General features: G+C 42.0%; 1 long non-coding RNA gene across 3 annotated transcripts; it reads left to right on the top strand.

Moving 5' to 3' along the window:
- The first annotated feature begins 4,411 nt into the window (after positions 1–4,411).
- LOC309352222 lies at positions 4,412–23,974 on the top strand. 3 transcript variants are annotated; one of them, XR_014161154.1, is made up of 4 exons: positions 4,412–5,379; positions 5,788–5,917; positions 18,615–18,697; positions 22,687–23,974. It is a non-coding gene; the product is annotated as an uncharacterized lncRNA (long non-coding RNA). The 3 variants fall into 3 exon arrangements; XR_014161155.1 differs by having other exon boundaries at positions 4,412–4,559; positions 22,687–23,973; XR_014161156.1 differs by lacking the exon at positions 18,615–18,697 and having other exon boundaries at positions 4,412–4,559; positions 22,687–23,971.
- The last annotated feature ends 3,412 nt before the right edge of the window (positions 23,975–27,386 follow it).

The raw sequence follows: 27,386 nt of genomic DNA on the forward strand, positions 1-27,386 counted from the left end.
AGACTTATTGGACATGACTTGCCTGAAGAATTCCTTAATGTGTTTTGCTGCCGTCAACTTAGACGCACATTCCTTCTGCAACCTCCTGAGTTACTTGACCAGCCAGGCCATTTGTGATGTAGCAAACCATGAATGTGTACACATAATCACCATGCGAAGAAATCTGCTCTCTCTTGAATGAACACATATATTTAGCCTTGCTCATTACAGTAATGAATTCCGACCTCCTGAAGGTAATGCGCAAACAGAAGAGGCACTCTCAACGGATACCCCTTTGACTAACTCCTCTTGTTCATTAGGTATCAATCATTAGCCGTAATTTTTAATATATGGGTAATTTATTTGTTAATTATTTGCCAGAGATTTTGGAGGCATAAAGGAAAGGGCTAAAACGCCATTAGGATGAATTACTAGACACAGAAACAGGGCAAGAGCTCAGTGGGAAAGCACATTTTTCACAGGCAAAAGGTCTCAGGTTCAGTCTATGATTCGCACGCATGTGCTTTAAAAAACTAATTACCTCTCTATCTGCAGTCATAGCTGATCAGAATAAAGACTGTTATCAACTGATTAATATGTAATCTATAGCCACAGCTACTGCCAAATAGTATTTTTCCTGTCACTGTTTCCATCAGGAGGATCACTACCAGGTCACTACTGTGGTTTCATTCCAGATGTTTGGTGACTTGTATTTTTCTCATTTGTATCATTCGTACCGCAAAAAGAGTGTGCATGGTGCCTTACAGAGTTTCATAGGAGAGGGAGAGAGAGAAAAGGAAGAAGGAAGGTCCCTACTTCCAAGGAACTTACAAACTACAATATACAATACAGAAAACAACATAGACAGTGGTGGAAGAGATAAGGGTAGGGAGTGGGGATGGACAGATATGTTGCTTATAGTTCTCATTTTTCAAATCTTAAATTTAGCTCTCCACATTTCTGATAATTTGAGTGCAAATTTATATGAACAAACACATACACATTTGCACATTTTTGCAAGCAATTTCCCCTGATATACTGCATTTTGCATGTTATTTGTTGATTTTTATGCACATGTTCCCTTGATATATACAATTTTGTAAACATTGTTTGGCTGGAGAACTGCTTTGCAAAATTCTGAAATTTGCGAAAATTGGAGGTTCTCCATGCTTCTCTTCTTGTATTGTTTCAGAAAGTGCAAATGAGATGCTTTGGGTTTTATATGTGAGCTGAGTTGCATTTCTTCCCCATCCATAGTAGGGAGGCAATGCAGATTTACACCAAAAACATAGCTATTGTTGGAATGAGTACTAGGGGGATAAGCCCAAGACTATCCTGAAGAAATGGGGTTTGGAGAGGGAATTGAAGGAAGTGAAAGCAGCACCACCATGGCAATGGTCCATGATGAAGCAGCAAGGGCAAATGGACAGGATTGTGACGATGGCAGAGTTGGAAAACTGAAGGTTGCAGAGAAGGATATAATGAGAAGCGAGGGACATTATGGTATACAAAGTTGCAAAGAATGTCAACGCAGGGGGACAAAGAGTAAATTGCTATCTACTTGTAAATCACTGGGTGATCTACAAGACTTCTGACTCCAGATTGTTTAACAGCAGCAACAACAAAAGCAACTTTCCCCACCTAAATTAGGGTGCTGAAATGAAGAAAGCTAAACAGTTGGCTTGCTCATCTTGGGATTCTAGGTTTTTTTTTGGGGGGGGTTAAGTTATAACAAGCCTAAAGTCTTTTTCCACCTTGGTTCAAAGGGTAAGCAAAAGGAGTTTCAGCTGAACAGGGAAAGGTACATTTATTTTTATTTAATAAAATATATGCAACCATTGATTGTAATGAAAGCCCTAAAAGGTTTTCAAGAACAATTAAAATTACCAAGAAAAACAGTTAAGTAACTAAAATCATGTAATAGACTAGACAGACATTAAAATACATTACCATCTATGTGTCTGGATAGAAGAAGAGTTTGGATTTGATATCCCGCCTTTCACTCCCTTTAAGGAGTCTCAAAGCTGCTAACATTCTCCTTTCCCTTCCTCCCCCACAACAAACACTCTGTGAGGTGAGTGGGGCTGAGAGACTTCACAGAAGTGTGACTAGCCCAAGGTCATCCAGCAGCTGCATGTGGAGTAGCAGAGACGTGAACCCGATTCACCAGATTACGAGTCTACCGCTCTTAACCACTACACCACACTGGCTCTCCACACTGGATAGGCTTGCATTAACAAAAATATTTTAAGCAGATGCTGAAAAGAGTAAAGCGACAACATCTGCATGATATCAATAGGCAAGGAGTTCCAAAGACCAATTTCTTACAAGTGCAGAGTACTATGCTGCACCTGTAACAGTACCAGTCCCACAGATTGAAGTGGTTGAGTGGCCCATATGGAATAAGGAGATCTTAGATCTTATATATGAAGCAAGGACGTCATATGATCTGCGCAATGGAAGTGGTGAATGGTTCTGGCAGTTGAGTTTTGTATGCATCTGAGAGGACTGAGGCATGGAAGAGAAGAGGCAAGAAATATCCGAGACCAAGGTGAAGAGTTGGTGGAAGAAGATTGGAAAAAAATCAAAGTTTATTTACAGAAACATTGCAAAATTAAGGAATGTTAGAAGGATGTTGGAATGAAGTAATGTGGTTTTAGCAGAAATGATATAAAGGATTAGGTAAAAATTGATTTTTTAATTAGAGAAAGACGAGAATGTAAAATTACAGTATATTAAGATTTTTTAATTAGAGAAAGACAAGAATGTAAAATTACAGTATATTAAGATAAATTATTAGGATAAAAACAAAGCTAGAAAGGATTTGCTGAAATATCTAATTGAATTAGAATACAAAAAAGGGAGGTGTGAGGAGGTCAAGGAAATAAGTAAAGGAAAGAAAGTTATGTAAAAGTTTGAGCTGTTTTTTTTTTCTTCTCTTTTTTTCTTTTTTCGAATTGTTTGTATTTTTGTATTGTATTTTCTGTATTTTTTATTTTTATTTTTTATTTTTTCTAATTTTCTCTTTGTAATCCTTAAAATTTGAATAAATATTATTTTTTTTAAAAAAAAGAGAGAGAGAGAGAGAAGAGGCAAGAAATAACCAGCTCATAAACCAGAGTTTTAACTAATTAGACGGGACACCAGCAGATATTTGAGATGCTCCACAGGGGTATGTGATGCAGTTTGGCAACTGATTAAATGTAAGAAGCAAGAGGGGCCACTAGGGGCGCATCGGAAGATGGCTGACAATAACATCTCTCCGACCCACAGGGGGTAATTAGGAGGCTGTGATGGGAGTAAATAGCCTCCCTACCCCCCAGGATTGGGGGGGGGGCTGCCCGTGCCTGCTGTGCCCTATACCACCCCCGAATTTGAGGGTATGGGGGCACTAGGCAGAATGCCTCCCTGTGGATCTCGGCGCTCCTGGACGCCGTCTCTGATCCGCGCTGCTAGCTGCAAGAACTTCAAAAGGAACAATTAGGAAGAAGCGAATGCACATATTTCAAGGAAGGAGGGGGAGTAAAGACTGTTAACTGAAGAGTTCTCTGATAAACAAGAAGAGTCGGAGGAACAAGAATCAATCATGAGAAGACAGCTAAGACTCGGTATGGCAAAAGGACTGATGGGGGAGGGGAAAAAAACTTTCTTTCTTTCCTCTATGTGATAAAACAAGAACCCCCCCCCCTCATAAGTCAGAAATGCCGCTTTAATGACTTAAGCTGTGGATTTACGTCTGTGTGGAGATATTTTTTCTAACCAAAGCATGTTTTAAGAAGAGTGTGGAAAGTTTAAGAGCTCTGGAATGACGCAGTTAAAAATACCGTCGCCATATTGGTAAGCTCTGTCGGAGGACTTGAGTCTGGGAAGAAGAAAAGAGCTGTTTTTATACTGTGGGTGAGACTCCTCAGTGGGACTCAAAACGACAGATCCTGAGATTAATGATGGAAAGAGTGATGTTATTTAGGAAAGTGATGATATATGGAAACCATCACGATATGAGGATTGGTCGAACGGAAAAATCCACACAGGATATAATTGGTGTTTATCTGCTTAAGGAGATTATCAGAAGAGATCATAAAGAAAAAGAAAAAATGTACGAATAAGATGAGATGTGGAAACAGCAAGATAAGACTGGATAGAATTATGAACTTTATTTGAACTGATTTGGATATGAACGCAGCAGCAAGAAGATGATCGGAATCCCCCTTCGAAACTTGAAATATGGGTCCCCTCAACAAAAATTTAAAATTTGACTTTGTAATTCAGAATTTATGTGATGTGATGTGATGTGATTTGATTTGATTTGATTGGTCAGTTAATAAAAATTATTTTTTTAAAAAAATAAAATAAATGTAAGAAGCAAAGGTAACCAAGGATAAAGCCAGTGTTGCATTCTTAGTTACCAAGGTGATAATGGAATGGATGGGAAGGATGATCAGGAAGATGGAAACTTGAGAAGAAAGATAAGTGCTTCAGTCATCCATATGTCCACTTTTAAGTGGTAGTGAAACATTGTAGTAGATCTATCTGACACACAAGTAGAGATATAAGATGGGATAGAAGAAAAGATGCCTTGGGTAAGGAGCTACAGCTGGGTATCATTTGCATGTTGGTGATACTGAAAAGCTGTGGAATTTGATGTTCACCAAAGGAGACAACGGACGGAGAGAATAGCAGGGAATCCCACCCCCAACAACTGTGGGATTTGCCTTAGATCTTTAAATCTGAGCCAGCAGATTCTTACACTTGAGAGTGTAAGAAGATTAGAGCTTTGTTGGATCAAACTATATGTTCACATTGTCCAGAGTCCTTTTCCCCCACCAGACCAATGCTTTTGGGGAGCCCATTCACCTTTTTTCCATAATGGAAATCCAGGTTACATAAATGGAGATTTTAGTGGCCTCCCATCTAGATCAGAGCCAGATCTGCTCATCCTCAGCAAGATGACTGTGCTATGTGTCCATAGTCCATACCCTGAGACCTTAAAGAGGGCATAAAGGCAACAGCTCTCCCTCCCTGCCTGCCCTATAGCAACTTTTATTCATAGCCATTGGGAATAAAATAGATCAGTCTGATTCCAGTTCAGGATGGACATTGTAGCACCAGTGGGATGATAGAGCATTTCCCCTTTCTATTCTATCTTCAGGGCTGAGCTTACCAACACAACAGTCAGTGTCACAGCACACCCATAGCTACTTTGCCCTCTCACATGGACATTGTGTACATTACGTCATGGTACCCCTATGAGCTAGCTCCAGAGGCATATTCAAAGCTGGATTTTAGCTGCTTATGCACTGTATCTCCAGAGCCAAATGAGTGATGAGGAAGAAAATAAACATACCAATCATCTCTAGTATAGTGTGAAATCCATCTCATCTTTTTTTCATTGCACAGCAGGTAATCAAATACATATACTATAAGGCATAGCTGATGTCTGTTGCATTTGCTACACTTTATAATGAGTGGGGGAAATGTTGATCATAGGAGTAGAAAGAAAACAGATCAGAAAATGGAGTGGAATTTTCCAACTTCAGCTATATTGTAGAAACTACAAGAATCTTTCTGCAGCCATTTGCTAAACAGGCTTTGAAATCCAAATGTTGTTCTTCAGAAAAGGAAGAACTACAGTAGAATATGGACCTTTGGTTTCCATATTGTCCAGACTGGTTCTCACATTGCACCTCCAATTCTGCAGTTACCCAGTTCACCTGAATTGATTTGTTCACTTCATTTCTATCCCATCTTTCTTTCCAGGTTTTAGGACAGTGTATAAGTTTCTCTCTCATTCCTTTCATTCTATTTTAGGTTAGACTGAGAAACAGTGAATGACCTAAAGTCACCCAATGAGCTTCACTGGTTTCTTTAGTGCAACAATAATCACTACAGTTCCCCCTACAAGAAGTAAGAACAGCCAACAAATCCTCATGTTATATAGGTAGAGAAATAGTAATAATTTACAGTGGTACCTCAGGTTAAGTACTTAATTCGTTCCGGAGGTCCATTCATAACCTGAAACTGTTCTTAACCTGAAGCACCCCTTCAGCTAATGGGGCCTCCTGCTGCCGCCGCGCTGCCGAAGGACGATTTCTGTTCTCATCCTGAAGCAAAATTCTTAACCCGGGGTACTATTTCTGGGTTAGCGGAGTCTGTAACCTGAAGCGTATGTAACCTGAAGCTTATGTAACTCCAGGTACCACTGTATTGTTCAAACTATCATGGGGATGACAGGCTATAGGTAGAGAGGTCCATAACACCCTGTGTCTCCTTGATATCAGTGAAGGATCCAGAAGAGCAGTTTCATTTATTTGTCCAGAGCAGGGATAGTCAACCTTTTTATACCTACCGCCCACTAATGCATCTTTCTTGATGGTAACATTTCCTTACCACCCACCAGTGCTCGATGGAAGGAGGATTCAGCTTGTGCTGTAGAACCCCCCTTACTGCCCACCTAGAATCTTGAAATGCCCACTAGTGGGCGGTAGGGACCACGTTGACAACGCCTAGTCTAGAGAATTGATATATTGCTTAACATTTTTGGCAAAAACAAAAACACTAAACAGTTTACAAAGCGATAGCACAACATGGTACCTGCAGAGGTTGTCGCATTCTAATTCCTATCAGACCCCACCAGCATCAGCCAATAGTCAGGGATGGTGGGCATTAGAGTCAAGCAACATATTAGCTACCACTGCCATAGATCTTGTACAACGGCAGACATGCAACATCAGATCACTATCAGTGCTTTTTTTGGCATATAATGCCACTTTGTAAGGATAAACGTATTCATATGAAACAAAGGCAGATATCATGTAAGCCATTAATTCAAAAAGACTGTCATTCACATATGAAAAGAGCAATCAGCCAGTAAATAACTAACCTGCCAAAGGAGAACAAAGCCTGCATTGGCAGCAACTGGTGGCTGTTTGTCTAATGCAGTTTATTTGGCCAAAGTCTCACTAAAATGAATAGATCATCAGTCTTACATTGTTGTTCTAACAAAATTATAACCAGCCCCTGTATTTTGGGGAGCCAATCTCATTTCTAGGGAATGGTTTCAAAACTGGAAACATTTTTTTTAAAAAACTGACCCACCTTCCTTCACTTAGCTAGGGATAGTTGCAGAGTGAAACATCTTATCTGTGGTGTTTCCTCTATCATTTCCAGAAGGGTTAGCCTGTTATAGCAAAAGTAACAGTCTTTTGACACCTTGAGATGAACAGATTTTATATGACATAGGCATGGAGTTTTAAATGAAACGTACTGTGGTCCATGAAACCACATGGCACAAGACTCCTCATTTTCCTTAATGATGTTTCTTTAACTCATGCAACTTGTCACATGATGCATGAGGTTATGAGCATATTAGTGTTGAGGTGAACATTTTTGGTGGAAGAAAGTGAATTTGGATTCTCGAAAAGGGAACAATTTCATAGGTGGGTCAAACATAATCAGGGTATGTTGTGGGTTCACACTTGGTAGTGGCAAATGCTTCTCATTTAATTTCATATTCTTGTTGAGATGAGTTGTTTTGCCACTAACTTCAATGGCAGGGGTAATGGTAGGAGCAAAGGAGGAACTCCTTGAGGCAGTTAGTAGCTGCCACCCACCCAGATGACCCTAAAATGGCACTACATGTGTTAGATGTTAAAATAGAGTCATTCCAGGGTATCCTGGAGATTGAAATTACATCTGAGCACTGGCAAGGATAGTTTCTCTCTTGTTGCTAGCATCATCACAAGAAGTGGGGTCAAAACCACACTCCTGACTGATGGGACAGTAAGCACCATTCTCCATAAAACACAGGGAATAATTATGTTTGGCCCATCTCCAGAAACTGACAAAAATTACCATGGACAACCAAGCATCTTTGAGATATGATCACTCTCTTTTCCTGGAGCTGTGGGGTTGAATGTTAAACTGTTAGAGGTATTAGATTATGGAAACAATCTTGGGACCAAAGACACTCAACCAGTTCAGGGTGCAATTAGGTATTTTAGAGTGTGAAACATATTATGCAGTTTCTATCTGATGTGCCAGTTTGTGATCTCCTGGGACTGGGGGCACAGACCCATAAGAACAGACAATTGATAAGCTACCTTATCAGGAAGAAGGTTTAAACATGTTTTCTGACATGTCCTCTTCACATGAGAGCTATGTCCAGGAAGTGGGGGGATGACGGCGACATAGCATGGTATCCCACCAAGGTTTTACTCAAATAAAACCCATTGAAATTAATGAAAATAACTAAGTTAGGTTCATTGATTTCAATAGGTCGACTATGAGTAAAACTTAGTTGAATCCCACTTACAAGGCACTCTCAAATCAAATGCTTCCACTATGGCAAGGACTTTTGGCTTCACAATGGAACTTCTCCTCTCCTCCCCCCACATGCCCCATCCGTTGTGACCCTTAAAAGTGCCTTCCAGAGCAGATTCAGGGAGGACACAGGTGTGTGCAGGGAGAGGACATGACAGATAAGTTTCATGGCACAAGTGGAAATCCAAATGCTAGTGAAAGAACTTTGTTAAATACCTCCCATACACCATAAAGTTTAATAGATTCAAATTAGAGAAGTGAATAGGAGCTGGGGAAGAAGTTTGTTGGTGCTTTCTGCTGTCATACCATCGGACTGATGTCCAGAATTCAGGGTTGGCCCAATTTGTTTTTGGCACCTGAGGCGAACCACAAAATGGTGCCCCCTGCCAAGGAAGAAGGGCTTAATGAAGTTCTACATCAGGAACAAGGAGGGGATAAAAATCTACATTAGGAACAAGGGTGGGAGGAGACCAGCAGCACCTCCTATTTACCAAGAGGCCACTGTAAAGGCTGCTTTAGAGGGGCTGCCATAGAGATGGCAGATTCTACCTCCAAGGAGCACGCCATATCTACTGCCATTGCAATTTCAGGAGTAGCGGGTGATGCATTTCTTGGGGGCTAGATCTGCTGCCCTGCTTGGCATAGTTCATAGCTTCTCTGAAGCTGAAGCTGAGGCTCCAATACTTTGGCCACCTCATGAGAAGAGAAGACTCCCTGGAAAAGACCCTAATGTTGGGAAAGATGGAGGGCACAAGGAGAAGGGGACAAGAGAGGACGAGATGGTTAGATAGTGTTCTCGAAGCTACCAGCATGAGTTTGACCAAACTGCGGGAGGCAGTGGAAGACAGAAGTGCCTGGCTTGCTCTGGTCCATGGGGTCACAAAGAGTCGGACACGACTAAATGACTAAACAACAACAACAGATCTGCTGCCCCTTTCAATCCAGCTGCCTGAGGCACTCACCTCACCTTGCCACACGGGTGGGCCAGCCCTGCAGAATTCAGTCTATAAAACAGTAGTGATTTCTGTGGTACAGTAGAGTTGCCCTCCTGACAACAGTGTTGTTATGGCTTACCTGGGTAGCACTGAGGCAGGGCAGCAATGACTGGTCCCTCCGGTGACCCACAAGGCCCTGACCTCAGCCCCACCCCAAGCCACCCCAAGCCACCCAGCAGCAGTATACTGAGGAGCGTTCCATGGTTCCCCACCACCACATATGCCACTACTGCTGCAAAGTATGAGATTAGACATTTTCAGGCACAGCACCTGGCATTATTTTTGCTTGTGACTCCTTAGACTGCTTTGCTATTTGCCCATTCCGTGCAGCAAGTTGGAAGTTTGGCACATTAACAAATTATCCCACACTTAATTTCGAGATGTTTTACTGCTGTTGGCTTGCCGCTGCCCAACATCAGAAAATCAATTGTAGAACAAAGACAATGTGTGGTGGAGGTATAATTTTTCCTGGGGGGATTTTATGCTTAAACACTAGAATTTGTGTAAACACATTTTTCAAAGAAAATTAGCCATAATACTTGGCCCCCAGGTGACCTATATTTAATGTGTGATTGTGTGATATACTGGTAGTTGGGCATGGAGGGGGGGAATCTGGCTCCTGTTGGTTTGGCATTAGTCAGAAAATGCCTATATCCAATTACTAAGAGGTACTGGTCACCGGTAAATCTCTTAGTGGGTTGCGGTATCCCAAGAACCAGTGTTATGAGTCGGAGGGATAGTCCATTATCAGAGCTCTAGCATGGCTCCCAAATGATATACTATAGATCACAGCATGCTCTAAGCAAACCGGCTTGAATCCAATAAGGTGCCCAGTATACCCTTGCCTGAGAACAAGGCCCTTCTGCTTGCAAGGAGAGAGGACTAGTTTTTGCAGAGTTGCCCTTCCCACTACAATATTTGTGTAACATTTTGTGCTATTCAAGAAGCTGCTCGAACTCTGCAAAAAACTTTTGGGAAAGCAGAGAAAACCATACTTGGAACGCAGGAAAGCCCTGTGATCATAAGTCTACCTCAGGAAGTAAGTTTTCAAGTCATTATGCTTTTATTGTGACAAAGTAATCTAATCTGAATGCTTCCTTGGAGTTTTGTGGTGCTTTCCTCAAGGAAAGGATAGGGGCTTGGGGTTCTGTGACAGGGGCAAGGTAGGAATGGAAGGTTCTGAAAGAAAATTAATAAATACGTATGTCCCCCACCCCAAAATAGTGATTCATTTTTATCTCTAACTTTGTACCAGCTTAGCTATATTACAACTGTCTCTTCCTGTCTTCTTTCCATGCCCTCCCCAGTGTGTATGTAGTTCAGAATAGTTCAATGTGCTTTCAATAATAATCCTGTATTAGTTCTCCTTTCTGGAAAGCAGTGGATTCTGTCAGCATATAGTGCAGGGGTCCTCAAACTTTTTCAGCAGGGGGCCAGTCCACTGTCCCTCAGACTTTGTGGGGGGCCAGACTGTATTTTGGAAAAAAAATGAATGAGGGATGATGAGCGGCACGCAAAAGGGCTCTGGAGAGGCGCTGCTTTAAATGGCGGGCACTCGAGAGGGGCGCTCAGCCAACCTTGGCTTCTGTGTCTTGCGAGTGGCAGGGGCTAGCGGCAGCGGCAGAGGGACAATGAGTGGCACTTGAAAGGGCTCCAGAGAGGGGCCAGCACCAACAAAGCCCTGTCGCCTTCCTCCTCTAGGCAGGGCAGGGAGAAGCCAGGAGGAGGGGGGAAGGAGGTGCCAGCGCCACCGCTGTGTGAGGAAGAGGGAGGGAGAATGAAAAAATGTACGCGCTGGCGATCCACATGCTGGCGATCCATGCGGCGATTCTCGGATCATCCACAGGCCAGATTTAGAAGGCAATTGGGCTTGATCCAGCCCACGGACCTTAGTTTGCCGACCCATGATATAGTGTAATGAAAGACCGCTGGGTGCTGCTCATTTAACCCTAATGCATTCTAAATGAAATTATTGTGAAATGAGTTCATAACGAAGGTAAGGCTTGAAAGTTGCCATCCTTCACTGAAAACATTCATTTGTACTGTTCAAAGTCTACTTTAAATGAAAACACATGCATTCTTGTGTTGAATGACTTTCTTCCATTTAAGACTGTCTCTAAAGTCCACGACTGTAAGGAAAATCTAACCCAGTTTGCTTGGGTTTGTTTCTCTTGGAGATGCTAAGGGTTTTACATCAGGCATCCATGAGCTGATCGTCTGAAGAAAAAATGGCACCGATCAACAGATAACTGTCCCCCTTTGAGCCTGTTAGTGATTTGATTTGAGCTTCATAATTAGCGGGCACACCACGGCCATAAGGGAGCTGAATGTCACAGCTCCTTAGCTGCTGACACAAATGCAGGGAGAGGCAAGGATTTGAGGAGTGACACCTCTTATTAGCTCTCGCATAGGAAAGACGCACACTGAATGACCTACAGAGGGAAATTACTAGTTATAGCACTCTTGTGCCAAAGTCAAGCTAGCTAGACAGTCATCCAGTCAAACAATTTAATTCTTAGACAATAAAAAGGGGAACTGACGGAAGAAGACCTTTTACTTAAAACCCTTCAACAAACCAGACATGTCAATAATATTTACTGTACCTGCCATTTGCACAAATACAGAGCACAGAGACTGCTAAAACCCTTCAAGCTGGCTACACACTGTCAAATGCAGTATCTCTATTATCATTGGTATTGATTTAATGAGCATGACAATTTTGGGATGTGTGGTGGCTGGATGAAATTTGGAGGCTGCCTCTTTTAGTGGTGGAAATGTAGTAAATCCACAGCAGGCATGGCTCCACAATAGGAAGATGTGGTAACTGTCAGCCCTCAGGTCTTCCCCCAAGAGAAGCGGTGCAAATTTGTTGCCAACTCCTGTGTCTGCCCCATGTCTCCCTCACCTCATGAATTGTGGTTTAAAAAATTATTACATGTACAAGGGATACTAGTCCCCACCCCCAACTTTGGACGCTCCCTGACTAGTGATGGGCAAACCCGTTAGTCTTTGTTTCTCTTTTTTCCAAACTTAAGATTCGATTTCTTCATCAATTTGCCAGTTTTTCTTTTAACATTCCCCATGGAAATTTGCATGCATTCTCTCACACATTTCTCTTAATATGTGCTTCCTCTTCCTGTCTCTTTTTCCTGGCATGTCATGTCTTTTAAATCGTAATCCTGAGGGCAGAGACGGTCTTAAACTTCATCTTTGTAAATTTCTTTGGGAACCTTTTCAGCAAAAGAAAAAGAAAGGTAAATGTGTTATCTGTGTGCCTCTTCCACAATTTACAGTATGTGACTAGGGAGTGCTGCTTGCAAGCATTGTAAGATGATTAGGCTGCAGGCAGTTTCTTACAAATTGCTGCATATATATATATATATATATATATATATATATATATACAGAGAGAGAGAGGCAGGCAGGCAGGCATTCATAAATAGATGCATACTTAGAACAGGGCACTATATTATTCAATACAGCCTGTTTCACATGGTTATAGCCAATAATTTTGTAAGCAGTGGTCTGAAATGTTTTATTCTCAATTCTTTAAAAATTGCTTCCCTTGCAAAACAAAACAAAACTGGATGAATATTGTATCTGCCCCTCCATTTTTTAACAGCAAAAGAACCTATTGAAGCCCTTTTACTCTTCATGGATTTTGCCTCCCCCTTTTGTGCCCCCTTCCTCTTGCTTCTCATTGACAAGCCCGCCCATTCTGTTTCGACAATATGTTGTTATTAATCAATAAGCTGACTTATGGCACCTGTCACCCCAGAAAGATGCTGTAGAACGGCACAATATGGGATTGGGGGGGATTAAAGTCTTCTGCCTGCATATTCGTGCACTTCACTCTTGTATTAATTGTTTATTTCGCAGCAGGTGTGCCTGTAGAACAGCTGGTGCCCCGACTAAGCCCTTCATCTGGCACATGCCAATTTGACAATTGGAAATTCTCTCAACTTTGTAAGCAAGAGTCTGCTTTGAAAGCCCCAGGCTGTCACTCAAATCCCACAATGCTCAATTGCTCTTGTTCCTTCATGCACCTGAAACTCCCAGTCAAAAGACTGATAGCAACAAATGCTGCCATTTGAGCTTACGGAATCGGAAGCAAAGACATCTGGCAATAAAGTCTTCAAATAATGTCTTGCATGAGCCGCACTTGGTAGCTTTTAAATCCAGTTATACTGGATTCATTGTTACTACTTTTGAAGCAGTCAGGTTTTCCAAAAGGCTACTTGTCCAATAAGGCTTCTGCTAAAGCTGTAGATAATTAACCTGTTTTAGGCAATTATCTTACTCCCAAAGCTGTATTGATCATGATACACTTAGGACCAGTTGCCCTGCATTTTTGTTGAATTTAAAAGTAGCTGCCACGGGCTCCAAGGAATAACTCATTTTCCTAAATCTCCCTTCTCTTTTATGTGTATCTTGTTCTTTTTCTGTTCTCTTTCTTTTACTTTCTTTCTCTCACTTGTCTTTTTTATTATATATTTTAGAAAGTTGTTGCGGATTTGGACGTCTCTTAAGATATTAAGCAACAGATTTTTGTCTGTTTGGATACAATGAGGTGCCATTTTGAATCAAGATGGTGAAGATACTGAACCTTTCAAAATTAGTCTGATTTTAAACTGTGATTTCAAAGGTGCACTGATTTGGGGGTTTCTTAGAACTCCCGAGCAACAAGACTACTAGTAGTGTAATAATAAGAGGAAAAGGACCTGGGAAAGAATTAGGATGGGGGTGTTGGGGGTGAAGGCATGGTCCTGGTCCTGTTTCTTCACATGATAGCCCTATATGTAATTAACACATGAAAATGGCTGGTTCATGCCACTCTGTCTCAGTTTGTTGTGCAAATCACATAGGCTGAGTTCTACATAACCTTTCCTTCTAGTATTTGCTCTCTTGGATTGGGGGCAATAATCAGTGCAACATCCAAGTGGTGCATCTTGTCCAGACTGACGTACCCCTCAGAGGAGATGATAAACCTTTTCTGAATTTAAGAAGATTTAGGAACCTGCCAACTGAATAACACTATGTGATCCATTCTGCCTTTTGTCCTAAACTGTCCCAACTATTTTTCCACCACCGTATTTCTATTCAGTGCAGTCAATAGGGTTTTTTGTTTTTTTTAAAGGCAGCATTGGAGATTATAATGTAAGGAGAAGCACATACTCTTAGAATTCAGGAATGAATGCAGCAAAGATCAATCTGGTATCAACTGAACAAGCTTTTTTTTTATCACTTGACAACCAAACCATATATCCAATAAGTTCTGCACCGTAGTCATTAATTGTAGACATGCTCCCAAGGGGCCCTTATCAGTTAGTAAGAAAAAACTTTAAATGTTTCTGTTGCGGTGTCACTCCAAAGATATGTCCACTGTACACATTTCATGAACACCACCACATAGCCCTGATAAGCTTTGAGACCAAGCATTACTTCTGTCATCTCAGTTTGACAAATAATATTTTTCTGTCTGCCAGGCAGCTGCTTTGGTTGACCTTCAAGAAATGCCATCCTCCAGACAAGGCACTAAAAACTCGGTCCCTTTTAGCCTGCATTAGAAGGCTAGAGATTTTGCGACATTTTGAATCATTGGAAATCAGTTGTGCACCTCTGTATCCCATCCAAAGAAAATCAATATGTCCTGGAAATCATAAGAAATGCTAATCTTAAAACACACAAAATTGCTGAGCGTAAACAGGCTCAGAACAATATAGATTCAATCCATTATAAAATTGAGAATAACTGAACAAACAGATGAAATATTGTTCTAAGTGATGATACAGACACACAGGAGAATTCCAAGGGAGGCACAGAAGTTTGTAACATTACTAATAATTCCCCAAAATCAAATCCTTGTTGGAACCCTTAATGGATAACAAAAATAATATGATTTCTTTCTAATATTGTGTGTGATCGGCTTAAATATATGCAATTGATGACAAAGTGGTATAAACATGCATTAAAAGTTTGATGTACCTTAAAGTAGCTTTGGGCATTGCAGTATGGTGTATAGATCAGCATTATTTTGCCTATACAGCAATAACTTGCAAAGCAATAACTTGTGTTCCCTGTCCAACAAGATTTTGACCTCCACACATATTTGGAACTTATGCACCCCATGGGGGGCAGATCACAACTTTCTTTATTCTTATGTTATACTGGAAACACAAAACAGTAGAAGCTTAAGTCACTTATACATCAGATGTCAGGGATTGGCTGGATGAGAAACAGCAGCAAGTAGTCCAGGAGGCACCTGAGGGAGATGGGGACTTTGAACCAGGTTCAGACTGGTGAGACAGGGAGGAATCATCAGCAGAGTGAGGGTGAAGTGGAGATGCTTGAGGTAGCCACAGACGCTGATAGAGAAGGAGCAGGGACTGTGTCTTCTGCTCTGCAATACAGTCTGGATTCAGCTCCTTCCCCTCCCCTACTCTCAGCACAAGAAAGAAGGGTCAGGAAAAGACTAGAACAATTGAGAAAAGCTGAGTCACAGCGGGGAAGAAATGAAAGGAGAGAAGTACAAATAAGGGGGAGAGCGGATGGAACTTTAGCTTCTGCAACTGACTTATCTGATGGATGTGCTGGGTGATGACTTCTTGATTACTGAGCAATAAATTTAATTACTGCAAGCACTGTGCCTAGTTCTGCTTACAGTGTCGGACAACAGATGGAGGGGTTTTTCTGGTAGCCTGATTCTTGTAGCATGAGAAGAGGTACCCAACCCATTTACATAAGTTCTACTACCTTCACTGTCAGACATAGAATGCCATGCTCAGGCTTCCCACAGGTATCTAGTTAACCATTGTAAGAAGAAGATGTTGGACTAGACAAACCTTAGGCTTTTCTTATGTTCTTATGTAATATTTTTACCTGGAATTATGCAAGCCATATGTACAAGTTCTTGAGAATGAATGAATGAGCTATGTGCCCCCTAAACTAGAAGTCGGTAACCTGTAGCCCTCCTGTTGTTGTTGGGCTCCAAATCCCATCAGCTCCAGGCAGCATGGCCAATGACCAGTTGATGGGTGTCCAGCAACATCTGGTCCAGCAACATCTGGAAGGCCATAGGTTTCTCAGCCAGGCCTAGATCAGGGACAGCCAAAGTAGTGCTCTCCACATGTTATTGGACTACAACTTCCATTATCCCAAATTGTTGGCCATGTTGTCTAGGGCTTATGGGCTTGGAGTTGAGCCACATCTGGAAGTTACCATGTTGGCTATCCCTGTCAAGATACTGAAACACACAATCAGAATCTGATCAGAAGATCTGCCCATATCAAGTGCCTGAAGAAGACTGCAGCTGCTTCCATCTTTGTGACTGTTCTCACATAACTCCAGGAACTAATACGGCTTACAGTATATGGCCAAATCCCACTGATTTGGGAGGCATGACATTTGCATGCTATATAAATAAAACTTCAGAATGTTCCTGGATCCTGAAAATTGTAGAAGCCACCATGAAAGGGGAGGTAACCACATTGCCTCGGGCATGTCTACCATAATAGGACAGTAAGTGGGATATGCAGGACAAACTGCAATTGTCTACATATTGAGAGTCAATTTTCTTCCGTAGATCCTGTAGTACATTTTTTTTAAAAAAAATCCATAAATATCATATTTTCCCTGGCATTAAACCACAATGTTTTGCTAGTGCATCCACTGAAATTATGAATACTATAGGTAACATGGTTACACAGGTTCTTGGCTGTCATGGACCAGAAGAGATGAATTTCATAACTCCATCTCCTCTGCATGCTGCATTTCATGACCTATTTTATTTTCTTTAAAATATTTGCAGAATAATCCTATACATGTCTAATTGCCAATGCTCTGTATAGTCCAGTATCCTGTTCTCACAGTTGTCAACTCAAATATAAGTCCCATTCATTTCAATAAGGCTTACTCTCAGGTAAGATGGCATAGGATTGAGCACTTGCCCATTAGTCTATGAGCAAGACTGACCCCCTTAACATGTCATCAATGCCTTAACATGTTATGAACCCTCTTCAGTGATGGACCTTGATTTGTGGGTATGGCTATCCCTCAGCCCCACTGCAACACACCAACCCCAAACCCATCCATTGCATGAGAACAGAATTATTGTATTACTGGCAACAGATTTTAAGGACTAACTGAAAACTAAGTAACAAAAAAAACCCCTGCTTTCCAGTTGCCTGGAACGGGTCTACTTTCAGTGTTTCTATTCTTTCAAAAACCAGGACCAATATTTGACAGTTGCACCACACCTACATGGTAGCAAAATGAATACACTGAGGCTTATTCATTATAACTCATTGTATAATAATGTTTCAGAGAAGGTTCGGTAAATCCATTTTCCCTTAGAGCACCCCAGCACAAAATTCCCCCAGTTCAGTCCTAAATGCATGTATAGAATACTAGAAAGTGAAATCTTGGAACCATCAGGACCCAATTTTTCTGCCCTTCATTTGCAGCTATGGGAACAGCTATCTAGATTTAATTTTAATATGTCACCGTTTTTTCCATTTAGATCCAATAAATAGCTGCAGGATATTCAAATAGCTTCCACCACCAGAGACTTATATAATGTTCCAGGGCAATTTGCCTGTTATTTTCGGAAAGCCAGATTAGCTGCAGGTCTGATTGAGAGATGCTCACTTAAGAATATGAACACAGTAGTTCAAATATTATTTATTAGGAGAGAAAATAATTGCAGGGGAAAGTTGTCTAGCAACTTACTCAAATGCACACACAGAAACACACACACACACACACACACACACACACACAATGTATACAATTATTCTCCTGTCTGATTTAAGGAAAACTGTGACTAATTATACTGTCAGAAAATAATCTAGCTAAAAGACCAGACTTGGTGGGAACTGTGGATTCAGCAGCATGGGTTGTGCTTTATTTTATTTTATCTAACACCTCACAAAAGGATATTAATAATTTTGTATTAATGTACAGTTTAAAAGCCTCCTCTTATCAGGAAGTTGCAAAAAATCAAATCTGACATATAGTCTTTCATTTCTTGCCTGCCTACATTGATTTGTTACCTGGTGTGAGTTCTTGCAGAAGAGTGGAAAACAAGCCTAAAATCGTAACAATCTTCTTATCTGCATTTTTGTACAGTGGGTTTAGCTTTGCAACTGCACAGGGAAATAAGGAGGCTGGGTTAACTGGGCCACATATATTAATGTAACAACAGCAGCAACCAACCGGCACCTGGAAACCATGGTGTGGGCTATTCTGTGTCCAGACTCAGGAATAAGGAGGCCAGATACTGGTGATGGATTGAACTACAGTCACATTTTCTTTAAACTTCAGGGCCCCACAACTCCAGGCAGATGTGGCAGGTAGACCTCATGACTGTTCCATCTGGCCACCAGAAAAGCCCTTCACTTTCAAAGGTATTACATTATCTAACCTGAACCTTTCCTGCACCTCCCTACCAGCAATGTGACCATCTTTGATCACAAAGTCAGATGTTACTGGATTATATTGTCGCTGTCCATTGGCCAATAATGACTGGCCCCCCATCCCTCTATAGCACAAGAGCATCATCACCTGCTGGTGCATCTGGCACTAAGGTTTGATTAAGAGCAATGACAATGGTTTGCAGCAAAAAGAATAAGCAACGAAGGTCACCACAATCACAATACAGTGGTGCCCCGCAAGACGAACGCCTCGCAAGACGGAAAACCCGCTAGAGGAAAGGGTTTTCCGTTTTGGAGGCGCTTCGCAAAACGAATTTCCCTATGGGCTTGCTTCGCAAGACGAAAATGTCTTGCGAGTTCCTGTGGGGTTTTTTCCCTCCCCCCCCCTTTTCCTAAGCCCTAAGCCGCTTATCAGCTGATCCGCTGATAAGCCACTTATCAGCTGATCCGCTAAAAGCCGCTAAACCGCTAATAGCGCTAATCCACTAAGCTGTCAATGGGCTTGCTTCGCAAGACGAAAAAAACGCTATACGAAGAGCCTCTTGGAACAGATTAATTTCGTCTTGCGAGGCACCACTGTACACTATTATTATTTTTGTAAAAAACGATTTGTAACAAGGGCACATTTTATAATGTCATCAAAAAAATTTCCCATCAGATTTCAGAAGCAGCAGAACGAAAAATATCTAATGCAGGGTCTCTCTGGATTTTGAATAGAAACCTATGGACAGTTACTGTACTTGAGAATAAAGCCCATTGAATTCAATGGGACTTGCTTCTGTATAACAGCTTTTGATGTGGATGATAAAAAAGTGAATGCCATCTTAGGCTGCATTAGCAAAACAAAACAAACATATCATGAGAAGCAATATTTCCATTCTATTCTGTGCTGGTTATACTGCATTTGGAGTATTCTGTCTGGTTGTGGGCACCACTTTTTAAGAATGACTTTGACAAAAACTAGTATGGGTCCAGAAGAGGGAGGCTGCTGAGCAGGATAGTGAGGGATCTTGAAACCAACTCCTATGAACAGTGCTATTTTTCTAGAAACAGAGAAGCCAGAACTCACCATTGATGCCTCCCTTGTTCTCTTGCAATGGCAATGGCACCCATCTCAGAGGCGCCGGACAGAGTTCCAGTTGAAAAAAAGCTCTGTCCATGAGAAAGAGCTGGTGATGTTTAACTTCCGTAAGAGAAGATTTAAGTGGAGACATGATAGTTGCCTTCAAACACACAAAGAGCTGCCATACAGAAGATGGAGCGTGCTTGTTCTGCGTAGCTCCAAGGGAAAGGACTAGAACTAATATGTGGAAGCTGCAAGGTAGTAGATTTTGACTAAACATTAGGATACCCTTTCTAATGGCAAGGACTGTGTGGGAGTGAAACAGAGTATCTCAGGAGTTGATGGGTCTCTTCATAGTTGCAGATGTTGAAGTAGAGGCATAAAGCTATCTGTCAAGGATCTTGATTCCTGAACTGAACAGGGGTAGGAATAAATGATCTCAAAGTTTCTTCCCACTTCCATGATTCTTTGCATATGACTATTCAATCAGTCTTTCTTGTCACTGTGACACATTTTCTCTCCCCCCCCCCCGCCATCTCCCAGGCACATCTTATAATTCATATGCTTCCTGGAGAGTGAACTTTAACCTTTCTGCAAGTCTGACCGCAGCACTCAGATCAGTTCTTTTGATCAGTGCTCATTGGAATACATAGTAAAGCTTTCAGATGTGCTGGTGTTTATAGGGCTATTTTTCAAAGCCACAAGATAAATTTGAGCCTGGAACATCAGCGTGTGTGCTTAAGGGTGCCAAGTGCTCATTTTTTAATCATTGAAGGAAAGCAGCTTGCAGGTTGGGAGGAAAATACTAAAATTGTGCATTAATCAAGCAGGGGTTGACCAATAGATCACAAATACTGCACAGTGCAGAGCTGTGCATTTCCAGCTTTTTAAATGAAGAAAAAAGTAAATGCTGAGAAGTGAGATGGGAGATCTTTCAAAACATATCCTTCACTCTGCTCTATTGACTAGAGCCAGTCACAAGGAAATTTACCATAATTTGGAGGAATGAAATGAAACCACATTTAAGATCATTCTTAAGGAAAATAGAGAATATTCCTTAGTGAATTATTGCCTGGCATGCAGCCTTACCTTAAGGCTTCAGCAGATGGTAAATCACTTTCTAGAAGTTTTGTGCTAAGTTTAAAGCAAGCACAAGAAATAAATGCATATATTGTTTCTAAACTCTTTTCTACCACTATTTTAAATGAATCTTTTATACTATTTATGGAAACTGCTTGGATCGTTTGATTGCTTTGTTTGATTGAGCAATATATAAATCTTGCTAAATAAATTAAAATACCTAAGAACCACAGGCAAAATTGCAAATTTCACAGCAGTAAATGCATGTTTGCCAGGAAAGAATGGCTGGACAGTGTGCTATAGTAAATCCGAATTTCATAATAAGGCTATATATGTATATGTTGCACGTGTCTGAGTCATGTATTTGGGCCCCCTCAGATGTTTTGGATGACAAGTCTGCTTATCTTAAATGGTCAGAAGGCATTGAGGCCTGGCCACAGCCCTGGTCAGTGATCTGGCAGCCAGCCAGGGAGGACTGCAGGCCTGCCTGCAGATTGGCCTTTGGCAGGCATGCCTGGGTCCAGCGACTCCCCAAGGGGTGGGCCAAACAGCCAATGGGCCTTGCTTGGGTCCATCCCCTGGGAAATAAATTGAGGTGAGCCCAGCACTCCTTCTCAGTTTTTCTGTTTGGACAACAACTCCCATTAGTCCAAAATACAGTCGTACCTCAGAAGTGGAATGGAATCTGTTCCAGAAGCCCGTTCAACTTCCAAAATGTTCGAAAACCATAGTGCGGCTTCACAATCAGAAGCCACAGAAGCCCCGTGGGACATTCGAGTTCCAAAGATCGTTCACAAACTGGAATACTCACTTCCTGGTTTGTGGCATTTGGTAGCCAAAACGTCCGAGTACCAGGGCGTTCAGGATCAAGGGTACGACTGTATCTGGAGAGCACCAAACTGGCAAAAGCTCCTCTAACCATTACACTACGCTGACATTTTTCATTGCTAGACATACACTTAAAACACCTTAGGTGGACATCTAAAACATAATGTAGGGAACAGCTCTTCTACCCCATAAAAGCAGGGAGTACAGAACCAGAAGAACCAGTATCTGCAGGAAGAATTAGCTGAAAGGCACATTTCAGATTCGCTTAAGTATTTAGAGGGAAAGTACTGCTAAGTGAAAGCCTGGGAGGATAATTATAATTACATTTTGTTAATGTAGTACTGTGAATGTAATGAATGCTTGGTCAACATTTCTGCTCTCTCTTTGTAAATGCATTTCTGAACTGCATACCAACATCTCTGCAAGGGAAGAATCTGAAGTTGTATGTATGTGCTTAATATCACAAGAAGAGTATAAACTGGATCTGACCAATGATGCAACCCATTATCTGACTGTTCAGCCCTCGCTTTGTAACATTTCAGGGTACCACTTCATTAAGTGATCATTCTGATCCTGGGCGTGGCTCTTACATCTCCAAATAATGCCAGGCTAAGTGTGCATTGCTTCTTGCATCTTCCCTGCCATTCTTCTGGACACTGGCAGAGGTTTTCAGAGCAGGAAGAGCCTGGCCTCATTTAATTACAACCCAGCCTTCACTTGTGTTCGAAGCCTACTGAATCTCATTAACTCCAATTGGACTAAATTGGCTTATATCCAAATGCTTCTGCTTGATTGGCTTGTGGATGGGACCGCTAGTCTTCTGCATCCCCTCTAGTTATTATTAAGCTAAAGTCGGCTTGTGCTTAAACAAATTCCAGCCTTTGGAGAACTGTTTGAAGAGTGTGGCATATTGAGATTCCACAACTTTCCCTGGACGCCTCTTGCAATCTCTGCTCACCCTCATTAATAAATATTTGTCTCTTATTTCCAGGTTTAGTTTGTGTTGATCTCCCAGTGGTCCGTCTCAGCCAACTTTTCGTCTCTTACCACAGCAATTTCAGATCCTTCACAGAAAGGAGCCAAATAAGCAAACAAACAGAGGAGGCATTTACAACCACTACCTGCTGCTAGCTGACAAATACCCTGAAGCAGAGGAACACAAGCGACAATGTACAGGATGAAAGAAAAGATGGCCTCTCGGTAGTAAACTGTGCCTGAATTTGAGCAGCAGTAACTTTCATGAGGACAATATAGCAATGCACTGTGGATAAGGGAACAAACGTGTGTGTGTGTGTGTGTGTGTGTGTGTGTGTGTGTGTGTTGCACTTTAAAACTATTGTCTTCCCATTTCAGTCAACATAAGAACATTGGGATATATACACCAGAAGCCTCCTGATGTATATTTTGCTCTAGGAATCTTAGTTTGGTCAGAATCGAGTATACACTTTCGGAGTTAACACTAAATACATTACTTCTGGTACATGAGCCACCATAGCAACTAGAAGGCTGTGAAAATTTGTGTCCTAGACTTTTTAGACTTGTCTTTTTAGATTTGTCTACCAAAGGGGAGCATTGGTTGACAGATGTGAACTATATTGGCATTATTTTCAGCTCTCCTACCCCACTATCATGGTGTGTGTGTTTTTCCCAGTGGGTAAAATGTAGTGAACTACCACTCTGTGGCTCTATATAGCCTTCTCTGTTTTCTCCTAATTGAAATAAATGCAAAACTGATCACTGTATTTGTTTGGATAGCTCTAGAAGTAATGGATTGGTGATACACTAGGGATAGTGTCTACCCCAAGGAGAACCCCACTTTGATGCATGTGTTAAGTCCTGTGCATGTGTTTTTTCCTCATGCAAAGAATGTGCAGACAGGGACAGAGGCAGATTTAGGCCAGTGTGTGACTAGTTCCACTACACTACTGTAGGTGCAGAGCCATGGGGACTCTGCAGGGCGTCACAGGTATGATGTAGTGAATTGAGCAGAACAGAAGGTGAAAGGCAGAGGGTGTTGAATTTTGGCCTCGCACTGGGCACCACTGAAATTTGAAAGACCCATTGTCTGTAAGATGCCACCCATCCCACAACCTCCACTGTTAGACTTGGCATGTTGAGGCCGAATGTCTGAACACATACACATTCACCTGCTCAACTGAACATACTGAACATGCGCAGTCAAGGCTCCCGATCGCAGAGGGGATTTTTAAGAGCATTCAGACAACTGCACAAAGAGTAACCCTTCAGCTCTTCATCAACATGCAAAGGTTGAGAGTGGAGCTGCTGAGGGTAATTTGGTGGGGTGTGAATGTATGACCCTAATCCTGCTTCCTGCTTTCTCTGGCTAACATCTGGGTAGAGCTACAGGTAGACTTAAACTATTGCTGCCATCTCACATATGATGGCTTGAAGCATTATGGGTAATTGCAACTGTTATTCAAATACTGCATCACAGATACAGCATAAACTTCATTTATATACTTGGACATTATTTTTCAAAATGCCCCTCGGTCTTGAATAACAAACTTTTCCTGTGCTTTAAGATACGAGAGGCCCATTTATTCTCCTACACATGAAACCTAGACATGGAGTCTTAAAGCACAGCCTGCCAACATGCCAAATGAATGATCGTTTTATAATGAGGGCAGTGTTGGACTGCAAACACAGCACAGCCAGCTAGATTTAGTTCACTTGCAACCTTTACAGCCACCTAAATCTAATCAGTATAACATCCAGCCATTAATAATTTTGTTTGGGAGTCTAAAGTTTCTCCAGCTCAACTTCCCATCCTTGGTAAATGAAGTATAATTCCTCAGTTTAATGGCATGGAGGATAATATAAAATGAAGGATGATCTAAAGTGTGCAATATATATTAAAATTAGGGATGGGAAGAACATCCCTGCTCTGCTTTGTAGTTAATTTGATTTTAAATATGGAATTCCAATCAATCAGAGATAGGCTGTAAGGTCATCCACATGCCCCACTGTTACTTGGTGGCTTCCACAAACTGCTCAACACAGATGAGGGCTTCTCCACAACCTCAGTTTTCCTCCCAAAGTTATCTGAGGAAGGCCAGTGTAAGTCTGCACAGCCTGCACAGCCTGCAGCCTTTGATGCCTCTTGCCACATGGGAATGATTGTTCCCATAATGCCAAAAGTCCCAAACATGTACAATAGCATCTCCAGCCTCCATACACATTATAGCCTTTGTGGCTAGATAATCTTTCACCTGCCTCCCTTATGCTGCACTACAGTTCAAGGGAGAGTGGTGAAAGGGCAGCATTAGCCTAGGAAGTCGCATCATCCACCCCTTGCCCATGTGCTCCCCATTCAGTGTTATCGGAACAGTGTGAACTGCAACCATGCAGGACTAGCGACCATACCACCTGAGTCATGTAAGAACCAATGGCAAGCCTCACTGATTCCAGGAGAACTGCGTTTGGAAGATCCTGTGTACAGAAAGGTCTCACCAATGTTCTCCATGGAATTTTTGGATTGCCTTTTGAGCCCAGTACACTGTTCATCGACACTTGTCCATGAATATTCAGGCATGATGACAGATGTGTGGTGACTGACTTTCTAACACGTCCAGGTTTCCGAATGCCCGACTATGCATCTGAAATTAAGACCGAGATCACTGCATGTGCAGTTGAATATTCAAGCATGCTGAACATTATATGTATAAAAATGTAAACAACAGGCAAGGGACTTGGTTCCTAGCTGCGAACAAGGAAGAAAAACATCCTGTAACTGCTATGGTTTTTATTTGTAGCCACTGATGTGGAATAATCCTTAATATCACATTAAATGTAATGTGCTAGAAATGTTGCACTAAGAAGAAAATGTGCATGGTTTGCCCAGTGACTAAGAAGGGGGCTTTTGCTGCCCTTTTTAGCATAGACTTGTGCCACTGTGGCAAATACGGAATACATTTCCATAGTTTACAGGTTGCCACTTCTTAGCTTCAGAAGGCATTTTAAGCCCTTCTCTATCAGACCATACCTTCTCCCTCTAGTCCAGTTTTCTGTTTTGCACTGTGGCCAAGCAGATGTCTTGAAGAAGCCCACCAGCAAACCTCAGCAGCCGTCCATTGCTACTCTTTTCTCATAAACAGGCATGCAGAAATACACTGCCTTTGAAGATTGAAGTTCCCTTTGGCTATTGTCCAGTCTTCATTTCAGTCTCACATCTTTGCCTTGGAATGTACAAAGTAATAAATAAACGCTGTTTTGAAACTATGTGTTTCCTGGTCTACATAGACTGTGGATAAGATGGCATGTTTGTGGAATGCTCTCCCCAGGGAGGTTCGCCTTCATTCTATATGTTTAGGCACGAGGCAAAAACGGTCCTCTTCAACCAGGCCTTTGACTGCTTAATATCCCATAGCCTTTTAAATGTATCTGGTTTACTTATTTACTTGTGCTTTATACAGTGGTACCTAGGGTTAAAAACTTAATTCATTCTGGAGGTCCGTTTTTAACTTGAAACTGTTCTTAACCTGAGGTACCACTTTAGCTAATGGGGCCTCCCGCTGCCACGGCACCGCCGGCGCGCCATTTCTGTTCTCATCCTGAAGCAAAGTTCTTAACCCGAGGTACTATTTCTGGGTTAGCGGAGTCTGTATCCTGAAGCGTCTGTAACCTGAAGCATCTGTAACCCAAGGTACCACTGTATTGTATTTTACTCTGTGAACCACCCTGGGATCTCCTGATGAAGGGTGGTATGCAAATTTAATAGACAAAGAAATAAAATATGTTTGTAGTATGGCTATACTTGATCACCTACCAAACCCAACACACATAGGACTAAGAAAGAAACAATTCAGAGGGCAGAGCTAATTCTTGTCTTTTGCCTCTGTCTCTTTGTTACTCCTGGACAACAGTAAAGGTAAAGGTAAAGGTACCCCTGCCCGTACGGGCCAGTCTTGACAGACTCTGGGGTTGGTGCGCCCATCTCACTCAAGAGGCCGGGGGCCAGCGCTGTCCAGAGACACTTCCGGGTCACGTGGCCAGCGTGACAAAGCTGCATCTGGCGAGCCAGCGCAGCACACGGAAACCCCGTTTACCTTCCCGCCAGTAAGCGGTCCCTATTTATCTACTTGCACCCGGGGGTGCTTTCGAACTGCTAGGTTGGCAGGCGCTGGGACCGAGCAGCAGGAGCGCACCCCGCCGCGGGGATTCGAACCGCCGACCTCTCGATCGGCAAGCCCTATGCACTGAGGCTTTTACCCACAGCGCCACCCGCGTCCCCTTGGACAACAGTACAGTCATTTAAATGCTGAAGCTTAAAAACAGATCAATATGCACTACACAGAGACAGTATTTGGCAGTAGTGGCCAAACTGGGAAACCGCATGAGGTTCAGCAAAAAGAAAGCAGGATTTGGTGCCTCCAAATCCAACTGCTGCTCTCCATGCCATATCATACCCATTCTAATTAATGTTCAAGTAATGGAGTTTACTGTGGATCTGCAACATCTGCTCTGCATTAGTGTATGAAACCGCACTGTGCTAAGCCAAGGGAGAGCATTAGGTTATATGAGCTGGTGATGTTCTGAAAGAATGACGAGCCTTTAAAATAAGAATATCTGGTGGACCGCACCACTCTCCAGTGTAATATGGGAACGGGTCTTCTCTGTACCTCAGGGCCACAACAATGTAACAATATCAGAAACATGCAGTTTCTGTACTTA

The sequence above is a fragment of the Podarcis erhardii genome (assembly GCF_964252035.2).
Source record: "Podarcis erhardii genome assembly, chromosome: 11".
In the NCBI taxonomy this organism is placed as follows: Eukaryota; Metazoa; Chordata; class Lepidosauria; order Squamata; family Lacertidae; genus Podarcis; species Podarcis erhardii.